Below are 27,217 nucleotides of genomic sequence, written 5' to 3'. Positions count from 1 at the left end.
CTGTCATTCTAACAGCTCAATCAGAGCATTTTAGTAATGAAGAGTGTTCTTTGTCAAAACTGACATTCTCATCATCCACTGATGCACTCTGTCACAAAATGCAGTTTTCAGCTCAGAAAGCTTGTTTCTGACATTCTAACAGCTCAATCAGAGCATTTTAGTAATGAAGAGTGTTTTTTGTCAAAACTGACATTCTCATCATCCACTGATGCACTCTGTCACAAAATGCCGTTTTCAGCTCAGAAAGCTTGTTTCTGACATTCTAACAGCTCAATTAGAGCATTTTAGTAATGAACAGTGTTCTTTGTCAAAACTGACATTCTCATCATCCACTGATGCACTCTGTCACAAAATGCAGTTTTCAGCTCAGAAAGCTTGTTTCTGACATTCTAACAGCTCAATTAGAGCATTTTAGTAATGAACAGTGTTCTTTGTCAAAACTGACATTCTCATCATCCACTGATGAATTGTTTCACAAAATGCAGTTTTCAGCTCAGAAAGCTTGTTTCTGACATTCTAACAACTCAATCAGAGCATTTTAGTAATGAAGAGTGTTCTTTGTCAAAACTGACATTCTCATCATCCACTGATGCACTTTGTCACAAAATGCAGTTTCCAGCTCAGAAAGCTTGTTTCTGACATTCTAAAAGCTCAATTAGAGCATTTTAGTAATGAACAGTGTTCTTTGTCAATAATGACATTCTCATCATCCACTGATGCACTTCGTCACAAATGCAGTTTTCAGCTCAGAAAGCTTGTTTCTGACATTCTAACAGCTCAATTAGAGCATTTTAGCAATGAACAGTGTTCTTTGTCAAAACTGACATTCTCATCATCCTCTGATGGACATTGTCACAAAATGATTTTTTTAGCCCAGGAAGCTTGTTTCTGTCATTCTAACAGCTCAATCAGAGCATTTTAGTAATGAAAAGTGTTCTTTGTCAAAACTGACATTCTCATCATCCACTGATGCACTGTGTCACAAAATGCAGTTTTCATTTCCGAAAGCTTGTTTCTGACATTCTACCAGCTCAATTAGAGCATTTTAGTAATGGACAGTGTTCTTTGTCAAAACTGACATTCTCATCATCCACTGATGAACTGTGTCACAAAATGCAGTTTTCAGCTCAGAAAGCTTTTTTCTGACATTCTAACAGCTCAATTAGAGCATTTTAGTAATGGACAGTGTTCTTTGTCAAAACTGACATTCTCATCATCCACTGATGAACTGTGTCACAAAATGCAGTTTTCAGCTCAGAAAGCTTGTTTCTGACATTCTAACAGCTCAATTAGAGCATTTTAGTAATGAACAGTGTTCTTTGTCAATAATGACATTCTCATCATCCACTGATGCACTTTGTCACAAAATGCAGTTTTCAGCTCAGAAAGCTTGTTTCTGACATTCTAACAGCTCAATTAGAGCATTTTAGTAATGAACAGTGTTCTTTGTCAAAACTGACATTCTTATCATCCACTGATGCACTTTGTCACAAAATGTAGTTCTCAGCTCAGAAAGCTTGTTTCTGACATTCTAACAGCTCAATTAGAGCATTTCAGTAATGAACAGTGTTCTTTGTCAAAACTGACATTCTCATCATCTACTGATGAACTGTGTCACAAAATGCAGTTTTCAGCTCAGCAAGCTTGTTTCTGACATTCTAACAGCTCACTTAGAGCATTTTAGTAATGAACAGTGTTCTTTGTCAAAACTGACATTCGCATCATCCTCTGATGGACATTGTCACAAAATGATTTTTTTAGCCCAGAAAGCTTGTTTCTGTCATTCTAACAGCTCAATCAGAGCATTTTAGTAATGAAGAGTGTTCTTTGTCAAAACTGACATTCTCATCATCCTCTGATGCACTTTGTCAGAAAATGCAGTTTTCAGCTCAGAAAGCTTGTTTCTGACATTCTAACAGCTCAATTAGAGCATTTTAGCAATGAACAGTGTTCTTTGTCAAAACTGACATTCTCATCATCCTCTGATGGACATTGTCACAAAATGATTTTTTTAGCCCAGGAAGCTTGTTTCTGTCATTCTAACAGCTCAATCAGAGCATTTTAGTAATGAAGAGTGTTCTTTGTCAAAACTGACATTCTCATCATCCACTGATGCACTGTGTCACAAAATGCAGTTTTCATTTCCGAAAGCTTGTTTCTGACATTCTACCAGCTCAATTAGAGCATTTTAGTAATGGACAGTGTTCTTTGTCAAAACTGACATTCTCATCATCCACTGATGAACTGTGTCACAAAATGCAGTTTTCAGCTCAGAAAGCTTTTTTCTGACATTCTAACAGCTCAATTAGAGCATTTTAGTAATGGACAGTGTTCTTTGTCAAAACTGACATTCTTATCATCCACTGATGAACTGTGTCACAAAATGCAGTTTTCAGCTCAGAAAGCTTGTTTCTGACATTCTAAAAGCTCAATTAGAGCATTTTAGTAATGAACAGTGTTCTTTGTCAAAACTGACATTCTCATCATCCACTGATGCACTTTGTCACAAAATGCAGTTTTCAGCTCAGAAAGCTTGTTTCTGACATTCTAACAGCTCAATTAGAGCATTTTAGTAATGAACAGTGTTCTTTGTCAATACTGACATTCTCATCATCCACTGATGCACTTTGTCACAAAATGCAGTTTTCAGCTCAGAAAGCTTGTTTCTGACATTCTAACAGCTCAATTAGAGCATTTTAGTAATGAACAGTGTTCTTTGTCAAAACTGACATTCTCATCATCCACTGATGCACTTTGTCACAAAATGTAGTTCTCAGCTCAGAAAGCTTGTTTCTGACATTCTAACAGCTCAATCAGAGCATTTTAGTAATGAAGAGTGTTCTTTGTCAAAACTGACATTCTCATCATCTACTGATGAACTGTGTCACAAAATGCAGTTTTCAGCTCAGAAAGCTTGTTTCTGACATTCTAAAAGCTCAATTAGAGCATTTTAGTAATGAACAGTGTTCTTTGTCAATAATGACATTCTCATCATCCACTGATGCACTTTGTCACAAAATGTAGTTCTCAGCTCAGAAAGCTTGTTTCTGACATTCTAACAGCTCAATTAGAGCATTTCAGTAATGAACAGTGTTCTTTGTCAAAACTGACATTCTCATCATCTACTGATGAACTGTGTCACAAAATGCAGTTTTCAGCTCAGCAAGCTTGTTTCTGACATTCTAACAGCTCACTTAGAGCATTTTAGTAATGAACAGTGTTCTTTGTCAAAACTGACATTCTCATCATCCTCTGATGGACATTGTCACAAAATGATTTTTTTAGCCCAGAAAGCTTGTTTCTGTCATTCTAACAGCTCAATCAGAGCATTTTAGTAATGAAGAGTGTTCTTTGTCAAAACTGACATTCTCATCATCCTCTGATGGACATTGTCACAAAATGCAGTTTTCAGCTCAGAAAGCTTGTTTCTGACATTCTAACAGCTCAATTAGAGCATTTTAGTAATGAACAGTGTTCTTTGTCAAAACTGACATTCTCATCATCCACTGATGAACTTTGTCACAAAATGCAGTTTTCAGCTCAGAAAGCTTGTTTCTGACATTCTAACAGCTCAATTAGAGCATTTTAGCAATGAACAGTGTTCTTTGTCAAAACTGACATTCTCATCATCCTCTGATGGACATTGTCACAAAATGATTTTTTTAGCCCAGGAAGCTTGTTTCTGTCATTCTAACAGCTCAATCAGAGCATTTTAGTAATGAAGAGTGTTCTTTGTCAAAACTGACATTCTCATCATCCACTGATGAACTGTGTCACAAAATGCAGTTTCCAGCTCAGAAAGCTTGTTTCTGACATTCTAACAGCTCAGTTAGAGCATTTTAATAATGAACAGTGTTCTTTGTCAATACTGACATTCTCATCATCCACTGATGCAATTTGTCACAAAATGCAGTTTCCAGCTCAGAAAGCTTGTTTCTGACATTCTAACACCTCAATCAGAGCATTTTAGTAATGAACAGTGTTCTTTGTCAAAACTGACATTCTCATCATCCACTGATGAACTGTGTCACAAAATGCAGTTTTCAGCTAAGCAAGCTTGTTTCTGACATTCTAACAGCTCAATTAGAGCATTTTAGTAATGAACAGTGTTCTTTGTCAAAACTGACATTCTCATCATCCTCTGATGGACATTGTCACAAAATGATATTTTTAGCCCAGGAAGCTTGTTTCTGACATTCTAACAGCTCAGTTAGAGCATTTTAATAATGAACAGTGTTCTTTGTCAATACTGACATTCTCATCATCCACTGATGCAATTTGTCACAAAATGTAGTTTTCAGCTCAGAAAGCTTGTTTCTGACATTCTAACACCTCAATCAGAGCATTTTAGTAATGAACAGTGTTCTTTGTCAAAACTGACATTCTCATCATCCACTGATGAACTGTGTCACAAAATGCAGTTTTCAGCTAAGCAAGCTTGTTTCTGACATTCTAACAGCTCAATTAGAGCATTTTAGTAATGAACAGTGTTCTTTGTCAAAACTGACATTCTCATCATCCTCTGATGGACATTGTCACAAAATGACTTTTTTAGCCCAGAAAGCTTGTTTCTCTCATTCTAACAGCTCAATCAGAGCATTTTAGTAATGAAGAGTGTTCTTTGTCAAAACTGACATTCTCATCATCCACTGATGCACTCTGTCACAAAATGCAGTTTTCAGCTCAGAAAGCTTGTTTCTGACATTCTAACAGCTCAATTAGAGCATTTTAGTAATGAACAGTGTTCTTTGTCAAAACTGACATTCTCATCATCCACTGATGCACTTTGTCACAAAATGTAGTTCTCAGCTCAGAAAGCTTGTTTCTGACATTCTAACAGCTCAATTAGAGCATTTTAGTAATGAACAGTGTTCTTTGTCAAAACTGACATTCTCATCATCCACTGATGCACTTTGTCACAAAATGCAGTTTTCAGCTCAGAAAGCTTGTTTCTGACATTCTAACAGCTCAATTAGAGCATTTCAGTAATGAACAGTGTTCTTTGTCAAAACTGACATTCTCATCATCTACTGATGAACTGTGTCACAAAATGCAGTTTTCAGCTCAGAAAGCTTGTTTCTGACATTCTAACAGCTCAATTAGAGCATTTTAGCAATGAACAGTGTTCTTTGTCAAAACTGACATTCTCATCATCCTCTGATGGACATTGTCACAAAATGATTTTTTTAGGCCAGGAAGCTTGTTTCTGTCATTCTAACAGCTCAATCAGAGCATTTTAGTAATGAAGAGTGTTCTTTGTCAAAACTGACATTCTCATCATCCACTGATGCACTGTGTCACAAAATGCAGTTTTCAGCTCCGAAAGCTTGTTTCTGACATTCTACCAGCTCAATTAGAGCATTTTAGTAATGGACAGTGTTCTTTGTCAAAACTGACATTCTCATCATCCACTGATGAACTGTGTCACAAAATGCAGTTTTCAGCTCAGAAAGCTTGTTTCTGACATTCTAACAGCTCAATTAGAGCATTTTAGTAATGAACAGTGTTCTTTGTCAAAACTGACATTCTCATCATCCTCTGATGCACTTTGTCACAAAATGCAGTTTTCAGCTCATAAAGCTTGTTTCTGACATTCTAACAGCTCAATCAGAGCATTTTAGTAATGAAGAGTGTTCTTTGTCAAAACTGACATTCTCATCATCCACTGATGCACTTTGTCACAAATGCAGTTTTCAGCTCAGAAAGCTTGTTTCTGACATTCTAACAGCTCAATTAGAGCATTTTAGTAATGAACAGTGTTCTTTGTCAAAACTGACATTCTCATCATCCACTGATGCACTTTGTCACAAAATGCAGTTTTCAGCTCAGAAAGCTTGTTTCTGACATTCTAACAGCTCAATTAGAGCATTTCAGTAATGAACAGTGTTCTTTGTCAAAACTGACATTCTCATCATCTACTGATGAACTGTGTCACAAAATGCAGTTTTCAGCTCAGAAAGCTTGTTTCTGACATTCTAACAGCTCAATTAGAGCATTTTAGCAATGAACAGTGTTCTTTGTCAAAACTGACATTCTCATCATCCTCTGATGGACATTGTCACAAAATGATTTTTTTTAGCCCAGGAAGCTTGTTTCTGTCATTCTAACAGCTCAATCAGAGCATTTTAGTAATGAAGAGTGTTCTTTGTCAAAACTGACATTCTCATCATCCACTGATGCACTGTGTCACAAAATGCAGTTTTCAGCTCCGAAAGCTTGTTTCTGACATTCTACCAGCTCAATTAGAGCATTTTAGTAATGGACAGTGTTCTTTGTCAAAACTGACATTCTCATCATCCACTGATGAACTGTGTCACAAAATGCAGTTTTCAGCTCAGAAAGCTTGTTTCTGACATTCTAACAGCTCAATTAGAGCATTTTAGTAATGAACAGTGTTCTTTGTCAAAACTGACATTCTCATCATCCTCTGATGCACTTTGTCACAAAATGCAGTTTTCAGCTCAGAAAGCTTGTTTCTGACATTCTAACAGCTCAATCAGAGCATTTTTGTAATGAAGAGTGTTCTTTGTCAAAACTGACATTCTCATCATCCACTGATGCACTCTGTCACAAAATACCGTTTTCAGCTCAGAAAGCTTGTTTCTGACATTCTAACAGCTCAATTAGAGCATTTTAGTAATGAACAGTGTTCTTTGTCAAAACTGACATTCTCATCATCCACTGATGCACTCTGTCACAAAATGCAGTTTTCAGCTCAGAAAGCTTGTTTCTGACATTCTAACAGCTCAATTAGAGCATTTTAGTAATGAACAGTGTTCTTTGTCAAAACTGACATTCTCATCATCCACTGATGAACTGTTTCACAAAATGCAGTTTTCAGCTCAGAAAGCTTGTTTCTGACATTCTAACAACTCAATCAGAGCATTTTAGTAATAAAGAGTGTTCTTTGTCAATACTGACATTCTCATCATCCACTGATGCAATTTGTCACAAAATGTAGTTTTCAGCTCAGAAATCTTGTTTCTGACATTCTAACACCTCAATCAGAGCATTTTAGTAATGAACAGTGTTCTTTGTCAAAACTGACATTCTCATCATCCACTGATGCACTTTGTCACAAAATGTAGTTCTCAGCTCAGAAAGCTTGTTTCTGACATTCTAACAGCTCAATTAGAGCATTTCAGTAATGAAGAGTGTTCTTTGTCAAAACTGACATTCTCATCATCTACTGATGCACTTTGTCACAAAATGCAGTTTTCAGCTCAGAAAGCTTGTTTCTGACATTCTAACAGCTCAATTAGAGCATTTTAGTAATGAACAGTGTTCTTTGTCAAAACTGACATTCTCATCATCCACTGATGCACTTTGTCACAAAATGCAGTTTTCAGCTCAGAAAGCTTGTTTCTGACATTCTAACAGCTCAATTAGAGCATTTCAGTAATGAACAGTGTTCTTTGTCAAAACTGACATTCTCATCATCTACTGATGAACTGTGTCACAAAATGCAGTTTTCAGCTCAGAAAGCTTGTTTCTGACATTCTAACAGCTCAATTAGAGCATTTTAGCAATGAACAGTGTTCTTTGTCAAAACTGACATTCTCATCATCCTCTGATGCACTTTGTCACAAAATGCAGTTTTCAGCTCATAAAGCTTGTTTCTGACATTCTAACAGCTCAATCAGAGCATTTTAGTAATGAAGAGTGTTCTTTGTCAAAACTGACATTCTCATCATCCACTGATGCACTTTGTCACAAATGCAGTTTTCAGCTCAGAAAGCTTGTTTCTGACATTCTAACAGCTCAATTAGAGCATTTTAGTAATGAACAGTGTTCTTTGTCAAAACTGACATTCTCATCATCCACTGATGCACTTTGTCACAAAATGCAGTTTTCAGCTCAGAAAGCTTGTTTCTGACATTCTAACAGCTCAATTAGAGCATTTCAGTAATGAACAGTGTTCTTTGTCAAAACTGACATTCTCATCATCTACTGATGAACTGTGTCACAAAATGCAGTTTTCAGCTCAGAAAGCTTGTTTCTGACATTCTAACAGCTCAATTAGAGCATTTTAGCAATGAACAGTGTTCTTTGTCAAAACTGACATTCTCATCATCCTCTGATGGACATTGTCACAAAATGATTTTTTTTAGCCCAGGAAGCTTGTTTCTGTCATTCTAACAGCTCAATCAGAGCATTTTAGTAATGAAGAGTGTTCTTTGTCAAAACTGACATTCTCATCATCCACTGATGCACTGTGTCACAAAATGCAGTTTTCAGCTCCGAAAGCTTGTTTCTGACATTCTACCAGCTCAATTAGAGCATTTTAGTAATGGACAGTGTTCTTTGTCAAAACTGACATTCTCATCATCCACTGATGAACTGTGTCACAAAATGCAGTTTTCAGCTCAGAAAGCTTGTTTCTGACATTCTAACAGCTCAATTAGAGCATTTTAGTAATGAACAGTGTTCTTTGTCAAAACTGACATTCTCATCATCCTCTGATGCACTTTGTCACAAAATGCAGTTTTCAGCTCAGAAAGCTTGTTTCTGACATTCTAACAGCTCAATCAGAGCATTTTTGTAATGAAGAGTGTTCTTTGTCAAAACTGACATTCTCATCATCCACTGATGCACTCTGTCACAAAATACCGTTTTCAGCTCAGAAAGCTTGTTTCTGACATTCTAACAGCTCAATTAGAGCATTTTAGTAATGAACAGTGTTCTTTGTCAAAACTGACATTCTCATCATCCACTGATGAACTGTTTCACAAAATAAAGTTTTCAGCTCAGAAAGCTTGTTTCTGACATTCTAACAACTCAATCAGAGCATTTTAGTAATAAAGAGTGTTCTTTGTCAATACTGACATTCTCATCATCCACTGATGCAATTTGTCACAAAATGTAGTTTTCAGCTCAGAAATCTTGTTTCTGACATTCTAACACCTCAATCAGAGCATTTTAGTAATGAACAGTGTTCTTTGTCAAAACTGACATTCTCATCATCCACTGATGCACTTTGTCACAAAATGTAGTTCTCAGCTCAGAAAGCTTGTTTCTGACATTCTAACAGCTCAATTAGAGCATTTCAGTAATGAAGAGTGTTCTTTGTCAAAACTGACATTCTCATCATCTACTGATGCACTTTGTCACAAAATGCAGTTTTCAGCTCAGAAAGCTTGTTTCTGACATTCTAACAGCTCAATTAGAGCATTTTAGTAATGAACAGTGTTCTTTGTCAAAACTGACATTCTCATCATCCACTGATGCACTTTGTCACAAAATGCAGTTTTCAGCTCAGAAAGCTTGTTTCTGACATTCTAACAGCTCAATTAGAGCATTTCAGTAATGAACAGTGTTCTTTGTCAAAACTGACATTCTCATCATCTACTGATGAACTGTGTCACAAAATGCAGTTTTCAGCTTAGAAAGCTTGTTTCTGACATTCTAACAGCTCAATTAGAGCATTTTAGCAATGAACAGTGTTCTTTGTCAAAACTGACATTCTCATCATCCTCTGATGCACTTTGTCACAAAATGCAGTTTTCAGCTCAGAAAGCTTGTTTCTGACATTCTAACAGCTCAATCAGAGCATTTTAGTAATGAAGAGTGTTTTTTGTCAAAACTGACATTCTCATCATCCACTGATGCACTCTGTCACAAAATGCCGTTTTCAGCTCAGAAAGCTTGTTTCTGACATTCTAACAGCTCAATCAGAGCATTTTAGTAATGAACAGTGTTCTTTGTCAAAACTGACATTCTCATCATCCACTGATGCACTCTGTCACAAAATGCCGTTTTCAGCTCAGAAAGCTTGTTTCTGACATTCTAACAGCTCAATTAGAGCATTTTAGTAATGAACAGTGTTCTTTGTCAAAACTGACATTCTCATCATCCACTGATGCACTCTGTCACAAAATGCAGTTTTCAGCTCAGAAAGCTTGTTTCTGACATTCTAACAGCTCAATTAGAGCATTTTAGTAATGAACAGTGTTCTTTGTCAAAACTGACATTCTCATCATCCACTGATGAACTATTTCACAAAATGCAGTTTTCAGCTCAGAAAGATTGTTTCTGACATTCTAACAACTCAATCAGAGCATTTTAGTAATAAAGAGTGTTCTTTGTCAAAACTGACATTCTCATCATCCTCTGATGGACATTGTCACAAAATGATATTTTTAGCCCAGGAAGCTTGTTTCTGACATTCTAACAGCTCAGTTAGAGCATTTTAATAATGAACAGTGTTCTTTGTCAATACTGACATTCTCATCATCCACTGATGCAATTTGTCACAAAATGTAGTTTTCAGCTCAGAAATCTTGTTTCTGACATTCTAACACCTCAATCAGAGCATTTTAGTAATGAACAGTGTTCTTTGTCAAAACTGACATTCTCATCATCCACTGATAAACTGTGTCACAAAATGCAGTTTTCAGCTAAGCAAGCTTGTTTCTGACATTCTAACAGCTCAATTAGAGCATTTTAGTAATGAACAGTGTTCTTTGTCAAAACTGACATTCTCATCATCCTCTGATGGACATTGTCACAAAATGACTTTTTTAGCCCAGAAAGCTTGTTTCTCTCATTCTAACAGCTCAATCAGAGCATTTTAGTAATGAAGAGTGTTCTTTGTCAAAACTGACATTCTCATCATCCACTGATGCACTCTGTCACAAAATGCAGATTTCAGCTCAGAAAGCTTGTTTCTGACATTCTAACAGCTCAATTAGAGCATTTTAGTAATGAACAGTGTTCTTTGTCAAAACTGACATTCTCATCATCCACTGATGCACTTTGTCACAAAATGTAGTTCTCAGCTCAGAAAGCTTGTTTCTGACATTCTAACAGCTCAATTAGAGCATTTCAGTAATGAAGAGTGTTCTTTGTCAAAACTGACATTCTCATCATCTACTGATGCACTTTGTCACAAAATGCAGTTTTCAGCTCAGAAAGCTTGTTTCTGACATTCTAACAGCTCAATTAGAGCATTTTAGTAATGAACAGTGTTCTTTGTCAAAACTGACATTCTCATCATCCACTGATGCACTTTGTCACAAATGCAGTTTTCAGCTCAGAGAGCATGTTTCTGACATTCTAACAGCTCAATTAGAGCATTTTAGTAATGAACAGTGTTCTTTGTCAAAACTGACATTCTCATCATCCACTGATGCACTTTGTCACAAAATGCAGTTTTCAGCTCAGAAAGCTTGTTTCTGACATTCTAACAGCTCAATTAGAGCATTTCAGTAATGAACAGTGTTCTTTGTCAAAACTGACATTCTCATCATCTACTGATGCACTTTGTCACAAAATGCAGTTTTCAGCTCAGAAAGCTTGTTTCTGACATTCTAACAGCTCAATTAGAGCATTTTAGTAATGAACAGTGTTCTTTGTCAAAACTGACATTCTCATCATCCACTGATGCACTTTGTCACAAATGCAGTTTTCAGCTCAGAAAGCTTGTTTCTGACATTCTAACAGCTCAATTAGAGCATTTTAGTAATGAACAGTGTTCTTTGTCAAAACTGACATTCTCATCATCCTCTGATGGACATTGTCACAAAATGATTTTTTTAGCCCAGGAAGCTTGTTTCTGTCATTCTAACAGCTCAATCAGAGCATTTTAGTAATGAACAGTGTTCTTTGTCAAAACTGACATTTTCATCATCCTCTGATGCACTTTGTCACAAAATGCAGTTTTCAGCTCAGAAAGCTTGTTTCTGACATTCTAACAGCTCAATCAGAGCATTTTAGTAATGAACAGTGTTCTTTGTCAAAACTGACATTCTCATCATCTACTGATGAACTGTGTCACAAAATGCAGTTTTCAGCTCAGAAAGCTTGTTTCTGACATTCTAACAGCTCAATTAGAGCATTTTAGCAATGAACAGTGTTCTTTGTCAAAACTGACATTCTCATCATCCTCTGATGGACATTGTCACAAAATGATTTTTTTAGCCCAGGAAGCTTGTTTCTGTCATTCTAACAGCTCAATCAGAGCATTTTAGTAATGAAGAGTGTTCTTTGTCAAAACTGACATTCTCATCATTCACTGATGCACTGTGTCACAAAATGCAGTTTTCAGCTCCGAAAGCTTGTTTCTGACATTCTACCAGCTCAATTAGAGCATTTTAGTAATGGACAGTGTTCTTTGTCAAAACTGACATTCTCATCATCCACTGATGCACTTTGTCACAAAATGCAGTTTTCAGCTCATAAAGCTTGTTTCTGACATTCTAACAGCTCAATCAGAGCATTTTAGTAATGAAGAGTGTTCTTTGTCAAAACTGACATTCTCATCATCCACTGATGCACTTTGTCACAAATGCAGTTTTCAGCTCAGAAAGCTTGTTTCTGACATTCTAACAGCTCAATTAGAGCATTTTAGTAATGAACAGTGTTCTTTGTCAAAACTGACATTCTCATCATCCACTGATGCACTTTGTCACAAAATGCAGTTTTCAGCTCAGAAAGCTTGTTTCTGACATTCTAACAGCTCAATTAGAGCATTTCAGTAATGAACAGTGTTCTTTGTCAAAACTGACATTCTCATCATCTACTGATGAACTGTGTCACAAAATGCAGTTTTCAGCTCAGAAAGCTTGTTTCTGACATTCTAACAGCTCAATTAGAGCATTTTAGCAATGAACAGTGTTCTTTGTCAAAACTGACATTCTCATCATCCTCTGATGGACATTGTCACAAAATGATTTTTTTTAGCCCAGGAAGCTTGTTTCTGTCATTCTAACAGCTCAATCAGAGCATTTTAGTAATGAAGAGTGTTCTTTGTCAAAACTGACATTCTCATCATCCACTGATGCACTGTGTCACAAAATGCAGTTTTCAGCTCCGAAAGCTTGTTTCTGACATTCTACCAGCTCAATTAGAGCATTTTAGTAATGGACAGTGTTCTTTGTCAAAACTGACATTCTCATCATCCACTGATGAACTGTGTCACAAAATGCAGTTTTCAGCTCAGAAAGCTTGTTTCTGACATTCTAACAGCTCAATTAGAGCATTTTAGTAATGAACAGTGTTCTTTGTCAAAACTGACATTCTCATCATCCTCTGATGCACTTTGTCACAAAATGCAGTTTTCAGCTCAGAAAGCTTGTTTCTGACATTCTAACAGCTCAATCAGAGCATTTTTGTAATGAAGAGTGTTCTTTGTCAAAACTGACATTCTCATCATCCACTGATGCACTCTGTCACAAAATACCGTTTTCAGCTCAGAAAGCTTGTTTCTGACATTCTAACAGCTCAATTAGAGCATTTTAGTAATGAACAGTGTTCTTTGTCAAAACTGACATTCTCATCATCCACTGATGCACTCTGTCACAAAATGCAGTTTTCAGCTCAGAAAGCTTGTTTCTGACATTCTAACAGCTCAATTAGAGCATTTTAGTAATGAACAGTGTTCTTTGTCAAAACTGACATTCTCATCATCCACTGATGAACTGTTTCACAAAATGCAGTTTTCAGCTCAGAAAGCTTGTTTCTGACATTCTAACAACTCAATCAGAGCATTTTAGTAATAAAGAGTGTTCTTTGTCAATACTGACATTCTCATCATCCACTGATGCAATTTGTCACAAAATGTAGTTTTCAGCTCAGAAATCTTGTTTCTGACATTCTAACACCTCAATCAGAGCATTTTAGTAATGAACAGTGTTCTTTGTCAAAACTGACATTCTCATCATCCACTGATGCACTTTGTCACAAAATGTAGTTCTCAGCTCAGAAAGCTTGTTTCTGACATTCTAACAGCTCAATTAGAGCATTTCAGTAATGAAGAGTGTTCTTTGTCAAAACTGACATTCTCATCATCTACTGATGCACTTTGTCACAAAATGCAGTTTTCAGCTCAGAAAGCTTGTTTCTGACATTCTAACAGCTCAATTAGAGCATTTTAGTAATGAACAGTGTTCTTTGTCAAAACTGACATTCTCATCATCCACTGATGCACTTTGTCACAAAATGCAGTTTTCAGCTCAGAAAGCTTGTTTCTGACATTCTAACAGCTCAATTAGAGCATTTCAGTAATGAACAGTGTTCTTTGTCAAAACTGACATTCTCATCATCTACTGATGAACTGTGTCACAAAATGCAGTTTTCAGCTCAGAAAGCTTGTTTCTGACATTCTAACAGCTCAATTAGAGCATTTTAGCAATGAACAGTGTTCTTTGTCAAAACTGACATTCTCATCATCCTCTGATGCACTTTGTCACAAAATGCAGTTTTCAGCTCAGAAAGCTTGTTTCTGACATTCTAACAGCTCAATCAGAGCATTTTAGTAATGAAGAGTGTTTTTTGTCAAAACTGACATTCTCATCATCCACTGATGCACTCTGTCACAAAATGCCGTTTTCAGCTCAGAAAGCTTGTTTCTGACATTCTAACAGCTCAATCAGAGCATTTTAGTAATGAACAGTGTTCTTTGTCAAAACTGACATTCTCATCATCCACTGATGCACTCTGTCACAAAATGCCGTTTTCAGCTCAGAAAGCTTGTTTCTGACATTCTAACAGCTCAATTAGAGCATTTTAGTAATGAACAGTGTTCTTTGTCAAAACTGACATTCTCATCATCCACTGATGCACTCTGTCACAAAATGCAGTTTTCAGCTCAGAAAGCTTGTTTCTGACATTCTAACAGCTCAATTAGAGCATTTTAGTAATGAACAGTGTTCTTTGTCAAAACTGACATTCTCATCATCCACTGATGAACTGTTTCACAAAATGCAGTTTTCAGCTCAGAAAGATTGTTTCTGACATTCTAACAACTCAATCAGAGCATTTTAGTAATAAAGAGTGTTCTTTGTCAAAACTGACATTCTCATCATCCTCTGATGGACATTGTCACAAAATGATATTTTTAGCCCAGGAAGCTTGTTTCTGACATTCTAACAGCTCAGTTAGAGCATTTTAATAATGAACAGTGTTCTTTGTCAATACTGACATTCTCATCATCCACTGATGCAATTTGTCACAAAATGTAGTTTTCAGCTCAGAAATCTTGTTTCTGACATTCTAACACCTCAATCAGAGCATTTTAGTAATGAACAGTGTTCTTTGTCAAAACTGACATTCTCATCATCCACTGATGAACTGTGTCACAAAATGCAGTTTTCAGCTAAGCAAGCTTGTTTCTGACATTCTAACAGCTCAATTAGAGCATTTTAGTAATGAACAGTGTTCTTTGTCAAAACTGACATTCTCATCATCCTCTGATGGACATTGTCACAAAATGACTTTTTTAGCCCAGAAAGCTTGTTTCTCTCATTCTAACAGCTCAATCAGAGCATTTTAGTAATGAAGAGTGTTCTTTGTCAAAACTGACATTCTCATCATCCACTGATGCACTCTGTCACAAAATGCAGATTTCAGCTCAGAAAGCTTGTTTCTGACATTCTAACAGCTCAATTAGAGCATTTTAGTAATGAACAGTGTTCTTTGTCAAAACTGACATTCTCATCATCCACTGATGCACTTTGTCACAAAATGTAGTTCTCAGCTCAGAAAGCTTGTTTCTGACATTCTAACAGCTCAATTAGAGCATTTCAGTAATGAAGAGTGTTCTTTGTCAAAACTGACATTCTCATCATCTACTGATGCACTTTGTCACAAAATGCAGTTTTCAGCTCAGAAAGCTTGTTTCTGACATTCTAACAGCTCAATTAGAGCATTTTAGTAATGAACAGTGTTCTTTGTCAAAACTGAAATTCTCATCATCCACTGATGCACTTTGTCACAAATGCAGTTTTCAGCTCAGAGAGCTTGTTTCTGACATTCTAACAGCTCAATTAGAGCATTTTAGTAATGAACAGTGTTCTTTGTCAAAACTGACATTCTCATCATCCACTGATGCACTTTGTCACAAAATGCAGTTTTCAGCTCAGAAAGCTTGTTTCTGACATTCTAACAGCTCAATTAGAGCATTTCAGTAATGAACAGTGTTCTTTGTCAAAACTGACATTCTCATCATCTACTGATGCACTTTGTCACAAAATGCAGTTTTCAGCTCAGAAAGCTTGTTTCTGACATTCTAACAGCTCAATTAGAGCATTTTAGTAATGAACAGTGTTCTTTGTCAAAACTGACATTCTCATCATCCACTGATGCACTTTGTCACAAATGCAGTTTTCAGCTCAGAAAGCTTGTTTCTGACATTCTAACAGCTCAATTAGAGCATTTTAGTAATGAACAGTGTTCTTTGTCAAAACTGACATTCTCATCATCCTCTGATGGACATTGTCACAAAATGATTTTTTTAGCCCAGGAAGCTTGTTTCTGTCATTCTAACAGCTCAATCAGAGCATTTTAGTAATGAACAGTGTTCTTTGTCAAAACTGACATTTTCATCATCCTCTGATGCACTTTGTCACAAAATGCAGTTTTCAGCTCAGAAAGCTTGTTTCTGACATTCTAACAGCTCAATCAGAGCATTTTAGTAATGAAGAGTGTTTTTTGTCAAAACTGACATTCTCATCATCCACTGATGCACTCTGTCACAAAATGCCGTTTTCAGCTCAGAAAGCTTGTTTCTGATATTCTAACAGCTCAATTAGAGCATTTTAGTAATGAACAGTGTTCTTTGTCAAAACTGACATTCTCATCATCCACTGATGCACTCTGTCACAAAATGCAGTTTTCAGCTCAGAAAGCTTGTTTCTGACATTCTAACAGCTCAATTAGAGCATTTTAGTAATGAACAGTGTTCTTTGTCAAAACTGACATTCTCATCATCCACTGATGAATTGTTTCACAAAATGCAGTTTTCAGCTCAGAAAGCTTGTTTCTGACATTCTAACAACTCAATCAGAGCATTTTAGTAATGAAGAGTGTTCTTTGTCAAAACTGACATTCTCATCATCCACTGATGCACTTTGTCACAAAATGCAGTTTCCAGCTCAGAAAGCTTGTTTCTGACATTCTAAAAGCTCAATTAGAGCATTTTAGTAATGAACAGTGTTCTTTGTCAATAATGACATTCTCATCATCCACTGATGCACTTTGTCACAAAATGCAGTTTTCAGCTCAGAAAGCTTGTTTCTGACATTCTAACAGCTCAATTAGAGCATTTTAGTAATGAACAGTGTTCTTTGTCAAAACTGACATTCTTATCATCCACTGATGCACTTTGTCACAAAATGTAGTTCTCAGCTCAGAAAGCTTGTTTCTGACATTCTAACAGCTCAATTAGAGCATTTCAGTAATGAACAGTGTTCTTTGTCAAAACTGACATTCTCATCATCTACTGATGAACTGTGTCACAAAATGCAGTTTTCAGCTCAGCAAGCTTGTTTCTGACATTCTAACAGCTCACTTAGAGCATTTTAGTAATGAACAGTGTTCTTTGTCAAAACTGACATTCGCATCATCCTCTGATGGACATTGTCACAAAATGATTTTTTTAGCCCAGAAAGCTTGTTTCTGTCATTCTAACAGCTCAATCAGAGCATTTTAGTAATGAAGAGTGTTCTTTGTCAAAACTGACATTCTCATCATCCTCTGATGCACTTTGTCAGAAAATGCAGTTTTCAGCTCAGAAAGCTTGTTTCTGACATTCTAACAGCTCAATTAGAGCATTTTAGTAATGGACAGTGTTCTTTGTCAAAACTGACATTCTCATCATCCACTGATGCACTTTGTCACAAAATGCAGTTTTCAGCTCAGAAAGCTTGTTTCTGACATTCTAACAGCTCAATTAGAGCATTTTAGTAATGAACAGTGTTCTTTGTCAATACTGACATTCTCATCATCCACTGATGCACTTCGTCACAAAATGCAGTTTTCAGCTCAGAAAGCTTGTTTCTGACATTCTAACAGCTCAATTAGAGCATTTTAGTAATGAACAGTGTTCTTTGTCAAAACTGACATTCTCATCATCCACTGATGCACTTTGTCACAAAATGTAGTTCTCTGCTCAGAAAGCTTGTTTCTGACATTCTAACAGCTCAATCAGAGCATTTTAGTAATGAAGAGTGTTCTTTGTCAAAACTGACATTCTCATCATCTACTGATGAACTGTGTCACAAAATGCAGTTTTCAGCTCAGAAAGCTTGTTTCTGACATTCTAAAAGCTCAATTAGAGCATTTTAGTAATGAACAGTGTTCTTTGTCAATAATGACATTCTCATCATCCACTGATGCACTTTGTCACAAAATGTAGTTCTCAGCTCAGAAAGCTTGTTTCTGACATTCTAACAGCTCAATTAGAGCATTTCAGTAATGAACAGTGTTCTTTGTCAAAACTGACATTCTCATCATCTACTGATGAACTGTGTCACAAAATGCAGTTTTCAGCTCAGCAAGCTTGTTTCTGACATTCTAACAGCTCACTTAGAGCATTTTAGTAATGAACAGTGTTCTTTGTCAAAACTGACATTCTCATCATCCTCTGATGGACATTGTCACAAAATGATTTTTTTAGCCCAGAAAGCTTGTTTCTGTCATTCTAACAGCTCAATCAGAGCATTTTAGTAATGAAGAGTGTTCTTTGTCAAAACTGACATTCTCATCATCCTCTGATGGACATTGTCACAAAATGCAGTTTTCAGCTCAGAAAGCTTGTTTCTGACATTCTAACAGCTCAATTAGAGCATTTTAGTAATGAACAGTGTTCTTTGTCAAAACTGACATTCTCATCATCCACTGATGAACTTTGTCACAAAATGCAGTTTTCAGCTCAGAAAGCTTGTTTCTGACATTCTAACAGCTCAATTAGAGCATTTTAGCAATGAACAGTGTTCTTTGTCAAAACTGACATTCTCATCATCCTCTGATGGACATTGTCACAAAATGATTTTTTTAGCCCAGGAAGCTTGTTTCTGTCATTCTAACAGCTCAATCAGAGCATTTTAGTAATGAAGAGTGTTCTTTGTCAAAACTGACATTCTCATCATCCACTGATGAACTGTGTCACAAAATGCAGTTTCCAGCTCAGAAAGCTTGTTTCTGACATTCTAACAGCTCAGTTAGAGCATTTTAATAATGAACAGTGTTCTTTGTCAATACTGTCATTCTCATCATCCACTGATGCAATTTGTCACAAAATGCAGTTTCCAGCTCAGAAAGCTTGTTTCTGACATTCTAACACCTCAATCAGAGCATTTTAGTAATGAACAGTGTTCTTTGTCAAAACTGACATTCTCATCATCCACTGATGAACTGTGTCACAAAATGCAGTTTTCAGCTAAGCAAGCTTGTTTCTGACATTCTAACAGCTCAATTAGAGCATTTTAGTAATGAACAGTGTTCTTTGTCAAAACTGACATTCTCATCATCCTCTGATGGACATTGTCACAAAATGACTTTTTTAGCCCAGAAAGCTTGTTTCTCTCATTCTAACAGCTCAATCAGAGCATTTTAGTAATGAAGAGTGTTCTTTGTCAAAACTGACATTCTCATCATCCACTGATGCACTCTGTCACAAAATGTAGTTCTCAGCTCAGAAAGCTTGTTTCTGACATTCTAACAGCTCAATTAGAGTATTTCAGTAATGAAGAGTGTTCTTTGTCAAAACTGACATTCTCAACATCCACTGATGCACTTTGTCACAAAATGATATTTTTAGCCCAGGAAGCTTGTTTCTGACATTCTAACAGCTCAGTTAGAGCATTTTAATAATGAACAGTGTTCTTTGTCAATACTGACATTCTCATCATCCACTGATGCAATTTGTCACAAAATGTAGTTTTCAGCTCAGAAAGCTTGTTTCTGACATTCTAACACCTCAATCAGAGCATTTTAGTAATGAACAGTGTTCTTTGTCAAAACTGACATTCTCATCATCCACTGATGAACTGTGTCACAAAATGCAGTTTTCAGCTAAGCAAGCTTGTTTCTGACATTCTAACAGCTCAATTAGAGCATTTTAGTAATGAACAGTGTTCTTTGTCAAAACTGACATTCTCATCATCCTCTGATGGACATTGTCACAAAATAACTTTTTTAGCCCAGAAAGCTTGTTTCTCTCATTCTAACAGCTCAATCAGAGCATTTTAGTAATGAAGAGTGTTCTTTGTCAAAACTGACATTCTCATCATCCACTGATGCACTCTGTCACAAAATGCAGTTTTCAGCTCAGAAAGCTTGTTTCTGACATTCTAACAGCTCAATTAGAGCATTTTAGTAATGAACAGTGTTCTTTGTCAAAACTGACATTCTCATCATCCACTGATGCACTTTGTCACAAAATGTAGTTCTCAGCTCAGAAAGCTTGTTTCTGACATTCTAACAGCTCAATTAGAGCATTTCAGTAATGAAGAGTGTTCTTTGTCAAAACTGACATTCTCATCATCTACTGATGCACTTTGTCACAAAATGCAGTTTTCAGCTCAGAAAGCTTGTTTCTGACATTCTAACAGCTCAATTAGAGCATTTTAGTAATGAACAGTGTTCTTTGTTAAAACTGACATTCTCATCATCCACTGATGCACTTTGTCACAAATGCAGTTTTCAGCTCAGAAAGCTTGTTTCTGACATTCTAACAGCTCAATTATAGCATTTTAGTAATGAACAGTGTTCTTTGTCAAAACTGACATTCTCATCATCCACTGATGCACTTTGTCACAAAATGCAGTTTTCAGCTCAGAAAGCTTGTTTCTGACATTCTAACAGCTCAATTAGAGCATTTCAGTAATGAACAGTGTTCTTTGTCAAAACTGACATTCTCATCATCTACTGATGAACTGTGTCACAAAATGCAGTTTTCAGCTCAGAAAGCTTGTTTCTGACATTCTAACAGCTCAATTAGAGCATTTTAGCAATGAACAGTGTTCTTTGTCAAAACTGACATTCTCATCATCCTCTGATGGACATTGTCACAAAATGATTTTTTTAGGCCAGGAAGCTTGTTTCTGTCATTCTAACAGCTCAATCAGAGCATTTTAGTAATGAAGAGTGTTCTTTGTCAAAACTGACATTCTCATCATCCACTGATGCACTCTGTCACAAAATGCAGTTTTCAGCTCCGAAAGCTTGTTTCTGACATTCTACCAGCTCAATTAGAGCATTTTAGTAATGGACAGTGTTCTTTGTCAAAACTGACATTCTCATCATCCACTGATGCACTTTGTCACAAATGCAGTTTTCAGCTCAGAAAGCTTGTTTCTGACATTCTAACAGCTCAATTAGAGCATTTTAGTAATGAACAGTGTTCTTTGTCAAAACTGACATTCTCATCATCCTCTGATGCACTTTGTCACAAAATGCAGTTTTCAGCTCAGAAAGCTTGTTTCTGACATTCTAACAGCTCAATCAGAGCATTTTAGTAATGAAGAGTGTTCTTTGTCAAAACTGACATTCTCATCATCCACTGATGCACTCTGTCACAAAATGCAGTTTTCAGCTCAGAAAGCTTGTTTCTGACATTCTAACAGCTCAATTAGAGCATTTTAGTAATGAACAGTGTTCTTTGTCAAAACTGACATTCTCATCATCCAATGATGAACTGTTTCACAAAATGCAGTTTTCAGCTCAGAAAGCTTGTTTCTGACATTCTAACAGCTCAATTAGAGCATTTTAGTAATGAACAGTGTTCTTTGTCAAAACTGACATTCTCATCATGCACTGATGCACTCTGTCACAAAATGCAGTTTTCAGCTCAGAAAGCTTGTTTCTGACATTCTAACAGCTCAATTAGAGCATTTTAGTAATGAACAGTGTTCTTTGTCAAAACTGACATTCTCATCATCCACTGATGAACTGTTTCACAAAATGCAGTTTTCAGCTCAGAAAGCTTGTTTCTGACATTCTAACAGCTCAATTAGAGCATTTTAGTAATGAACAGTGTTCTTTGTCAAAACTGACATTCTCATCATCCACTGATGAACTTTGTCACAAAATGCAGTTTTCAGCTAAGCAAGCTTGTTTCTGACATTCTAACAGCTCAATTAGAGCATTTTAGTAATGAACAGTGTTCTTTGTCAAAACTGACATTCTCATCATCCTCTGATGGACATTGTCACAAAATGACTTTTTTAGCCCAGAAAGCTTGTTTCTCTCATTCTAACAGCTCAATCAGAGCATTTTTGTAATGAAGAGTGTTCTTTGTCAAAACTGACATTCTCATCATCCACTGATGCACTCTGTCACAAAATGCAGTTTTCAGCTCAGAAAGCTTGTTTCTGACATTCTAACAGCTCAATTAGAGCATTTTAGTAATGAACAGTGTTCTTTGTCAAAACTGACATTCTCATCATCCACTGATGCACTTTGTCACAAAATGTAGTTCTCAGCTCAGAAAGCTTGTTTCTGACATTTTTAACAGCTCAATTAGAGCATTTCAGTAATGAAGAGTGTTCTTTGTCAAAACTGACATTCTCATCATCTACTGATGCACTTTGTCACAAAATGCAGTTTTCAGCTCAGAAAGCTTGTTTCTGACATTCTAACAGCTCAATTAGAGCATTTTAGTAATGAACAGTGTTCTTTGTCAAAACTGACATTCTCATCATCCACTGATGCACTTTGTCACGAATGCAGTTTTCAGCTCAGAAAGCTTGTTTCTGACATTCTAACAGCTCAATTAGAGCATTTTAGTAATGAACAGTGTTCTTTGTCAAAACTGACATTCTCATCATCCACTGATGCACTTTGTCACAAAATGCAGTTTTCAGCTCAGAAAGCTTGTTTCTGACATTCTAACAGCTCAATTAGAGCATTTCAGTAATGAACAGTGTTCTTTGTCAAAACTGACATTCTCATCATCTACTGATGAACTGTGTCACAAAATGCAGTTTTCAGCTCAGAAAGCTTGTTTCTGACATTCTAACAGCTCAATTAGAGCATTTTAGCAATGAACAGTGTTCTTTGTCAAAACTGACATTCTCATCATCCTCTGATGGACATTGTCACAAAATGATTTTTTTAGGCCAGGAAGCTTGTTTCTGTCTAACAGCTCAATCAGAGCATTTTAGTAATGAAGAGTGTTCTTTGTCAAAACTGACATTCTCATCATCCACTGATGCACTCTGTCACAAAATGCAGTTTTCAGCTCCGAAAGCTTGTTTCTGACATTCTACCAGCTCAATTAGAGCATTTTAGTAATGGACAGTGTTCTTTGTCAAAACTGACATTCTCATCATCCACTGATGAACTGTGTCACAAAATGCAGTTTTCAGCTCAGAAAGCTTGTTTCTGACATTCTAACAGCTCAATTAGAGCATTTTAGTAATGAACAGTGTTCTTTGTCAAAACTGACATTCTCATCATCCTCTAATGCACTTTGTCACAAAATGCAGTTTTCAGCTCAGAAAGCTTGTTTCTGACATTCTAACAGCTCAATCAGAGCATTTTAGTAATGAAGAGTGTTCTTTGTCAAAACTGACATTCTCATCATCCACTGATGCACTCTGTCACAAAATGCAGTTTTCAGCTCAGAAAGCTTGTTTCTGACATTCTAACAGCTCAATTAGAGCATTTTAGTAATGAACAGTGTTCTTTGTCAAAACTGACATTCTCATCATCCACTGATGAACTGTTTCACAAAATGCAGTTTTCAGCTCAGAAAGCTTGTTTCTGACATTCTAACAGCTCAATTAGAGCATTTTAGCAATGAACAGTGTTCTTTGTCAAAACTGACATTCTCATCATCCTCTGATGGACATTGTCACAAAATGATTTTTTTAGGCCAGGAAGCTTGTTTCTGTCATTCTAACAGCTCAATCAGAGCATTTTAGTAATGAAGAGTGTTCTTTGTCAAAACTGACATTCTCATCATCCACTGATGCACTCTGTCACAAAATGCAGTTTTCAGCTCCGAAAGCTTGTTTCTGACATTCTACCAGCTCAATTAGAGCATTTTAGTAATGGACAGTGTTCTTTGTCAAAACTGACATTCTCATCATCCACTGATGCACTTTGTCACAAATGCAGTTTTCAGCTCAGAAAGCTTGTTTCTGACATTCTAACAGCTCAATTAGAGCATTTTAGTAATGAACAGTGTTCTTTGTCAAAACTGACATTCTCATCATCCTCTGATGCACTTTGTCACAAAATGCAGTTTTCAGCTCAGAAAGCTTGTTTCTGACATTCTAACAGCTCAATCAGAGCATTTTAGTAATGAAGAGTGTTCTTTGTCAAAACTGACATTCTCATCATCCACTGATGCACTCTGTCACAAAATGCAGTTTTCAGCTCAGAAAGCTTGTTTCTGACATTCTAACAGCTCAATTAGAGCATTTTAGTAATGAACAGTGTTCTTTGTCAAAACTGACATTCTCATCATCCAATGATGAACTGTTTCACAAAATGCAGTTTTCAGCTCAGAAAGCTTGTTTCTGACATTCTAACAACTCAATCAGAGCATTTTAGTAATGAAGAGTGTTCTTTGTCAAAACTGACATTCTCATCATCCACTGATGCACTTTGTCACAAAATGCAGTTTCCAGCTCAGAAAGCTTGTTTCTGACATTCTAACAGCTCAATTAGAGCATTTTAGTAATGAACAGTGTTCTTTGTCAAAACTGACATTCTCATCATGCACTGATGCACTCTGTCACAAAATGCAGTTTTCAGCTCAGAAAGCTTGTTTCTGACATTCTAACAGCTCAATTAGAGCATTTTAGTAATGAACAGTGTTCTTTGTCAAAACTGACATTCTCATCATCCACTGATGAACTGTTTCACAAAATGCAGTTTTCAGCTCAGAAAGCTTGTTTCTGACATTCTAACAGCTCAATTAGAGCATTTTAGTAATGAACAGTGTTCTTTGTCAAAACTGACATTCTCATCATCCACTGATGAACTTTGTCACAAAATGCAGTTTTCAGCTAAGCAAGCTTGTTTCTGACATTCTAACAGCTCAATTAGAGCATTTTAGTAATGAACAGTGTTCTTTGTCAAAACTGACATTCTCATCATCCACTGATGCACTCTGTCACAAAATGCAGTTTTCAGCTCAGAAAGCTTGTTTCTGACATTCTAACAGCTCAATCAGAGCATTTTAGTAATGAAGAGTGTTCTTTGTCAAAACTGACATTCTCATCATCCACTGATGCACTCTGTCACAAAATGCAGTTTTCAGCTCAGAAAGCTTGTTTCTGACATTCTAACAGCTCAATTAGAGCATTTTAGTAATGAACAGTGTTCTTTGTCAAAACTGACATTCTCATCATCCACTGATGAACTGTTTCACAAAATGCAGTTTTCAGCTCAGAAAGCTTGTTTCTGACATTCTAACAACTCAATCAGAGCATTTTAGTAATGAAGAGTGTTCTTTGTCAAAACTGACATTCTCATCATCCTCTGATGGACATTGTCACAAAATGATATTTTTAGCCCAGGAAGCTTGTTTCTGACATTCTAACAGCTCAGTTAGAGCATTTTAGTAATGAACAGTGTTCTTTGTCAATACTGACATTCTCATCATCCACTGATGCACTTTGTCACAAAATGCAGTTTTCAGCTCAGAAAGCTTGTTTCTGACATTCTAACAGCTCAATTAGAGCATTTTAGTAATGAACAGTGTTCTTTGTCAAAACTGACATTCTCATCATCCACTGATGCACTTTGTCACAAAATGGAGTTCTCAGCTCAGAAAGCTTGTTTCTCTCATTCTAACAGCTCAATCAGAGCATTTTAGTAATGAAGAGTGTTCTTTGTCAAAACTGACATTCTCATCATCCACTGATGCACTTTGTCACAAAATGCAGTTTTCAGCTCAGAAAGCTTGTTTCTGACATTCTAACAGCTCAATTAGAGCATTTCAGTAATAAAGAGTGTTCTTTGTCAAAACTGACATTCTCATCATCCACTGATGCACTTTGTCACAAATGCAGTTTTCAGCTCAGAAAGCTTGTTTCTGACATTCTAACAGCTCAATTAGAGCATTTTAGTAATGAACAGCGTTCTTTGTCAAAACTGACATTCTCATCATCCACTGATGCACTTTGTCACAAATGCAGTTTTCAGCTCAGAAAGCTTGTTTCTGACATTCTAACAGCTCAATTAGAGCATTTTAGTAATGAACAGCGTTCTTTGTCAAAACTGACATTCTCATCATCCACTGATGCACTTTGTCACAAAATGCAGTTTTCAGCTCAGAAAGCTTGTTTCTGACATTCTAACAGCTCAATTAGAGCATTTCAGTAATGAACAGTGTTCTTTGTCAAAACTGACATTCTCATCATCTACTGATGAACTGTGTCACAAAATGCAGTTTTCAGCTCAGAAAGCTTGTTTCTGACATTCTAACAGCTCAATTAGAGCATTTTAGCAATGAACAGTGTTCTTTGTCAAAACTGACATTCTCATCATCCTCTGATGGACATTGTCACAAAATGATTTTTTTAGCCCAGGAAGCTTGTTTCTGTCATTCTAACAGCTCAATCAGAGCATTTTAGTAATGAAGAGTGTTCTTTGTCAAAACTGACATTCTCATCATCCACTGATGCACTGTGTCACAAAATGCAGTTTTCAGCTCCGAAAGCTTGTTTCTGACATTCTACCAGCTCAATTAGAGCATTTTAGTAATGGACAGTGTTCTTTGTCAAAACTGACATTCTCATCATCCACTGATGAACTTTGTCACAAAATGCAGTTTTCAGCTCAGAAAGCTTGTTTCTGACATTCTAACAGCTCAATTAGAGCATTTTAGTAATGAACAGTGTTCTTTGTCAAAACTGACATTCTCATCATCCTCTGATGCACTTTGTCACAAAATGCAGTTTTCAGCTCAGAAAGCTTGTTTCTGACATTCTAACAGCTCAATCAGAGCATTTTAGTAATGAAGAGTGTTCTTTGTCAAAACTGACATTCTCATCATCCACTGATGCACTCTGTCACAAAATGCCGTTTTCAGCTCAGAAAGCTTGTTTCTGACATTCTAACAGCTCAATTAGAGCATTTTAGTAATGAACAGTGTTCTTTGTCAAAACTGACATTCTCATCATCCACTGATGCAATTTGTCACAAAATGCAGTTTTCAGCTCAGAAAGCTTGTTTCTGACATTCTAACAGCTCAATTAGAGCATTTTAGTAATGAACAGTGTTCTCTGTCAAAACTGACATTCTCATCATCCACTGATGCACTTTGTCACAAATGCAGTTTTCAGCTCAGAAAGCTTGTTTCTGACATTCTAACAGCTCAATTAGAGCATTTTAGTAATGAACAGTGTTCTTTGTCAAAACTGACATTCTCATCATCCACTGATGCACTTTGTCACAAATGCAGTTTTCAGCTCAGAAAGCTTGTTTCTGACATTCTAACAGCTCAATTAGAGCATTTTAGTAATGAACAGTGTTCTTTGTC

The sequence above is a fragment of the Barbatula barbatula genome (genome assembly GCF_947034865.1).
Source record: "Barbatula barbatula genome assembly, chromosome: 19".
Classification (NCBI taxonomy): Eukaryota; Metazoa; Chordata; class Actinopteri; order Cypriniformes; family Nemacheilidae; genus Barbatula; species Barbatula barbatula.
The sequence above is the reverse complement of the archived record's forward strand: the minus strand, read 5'-3'. Positions refer to the sequence as shown.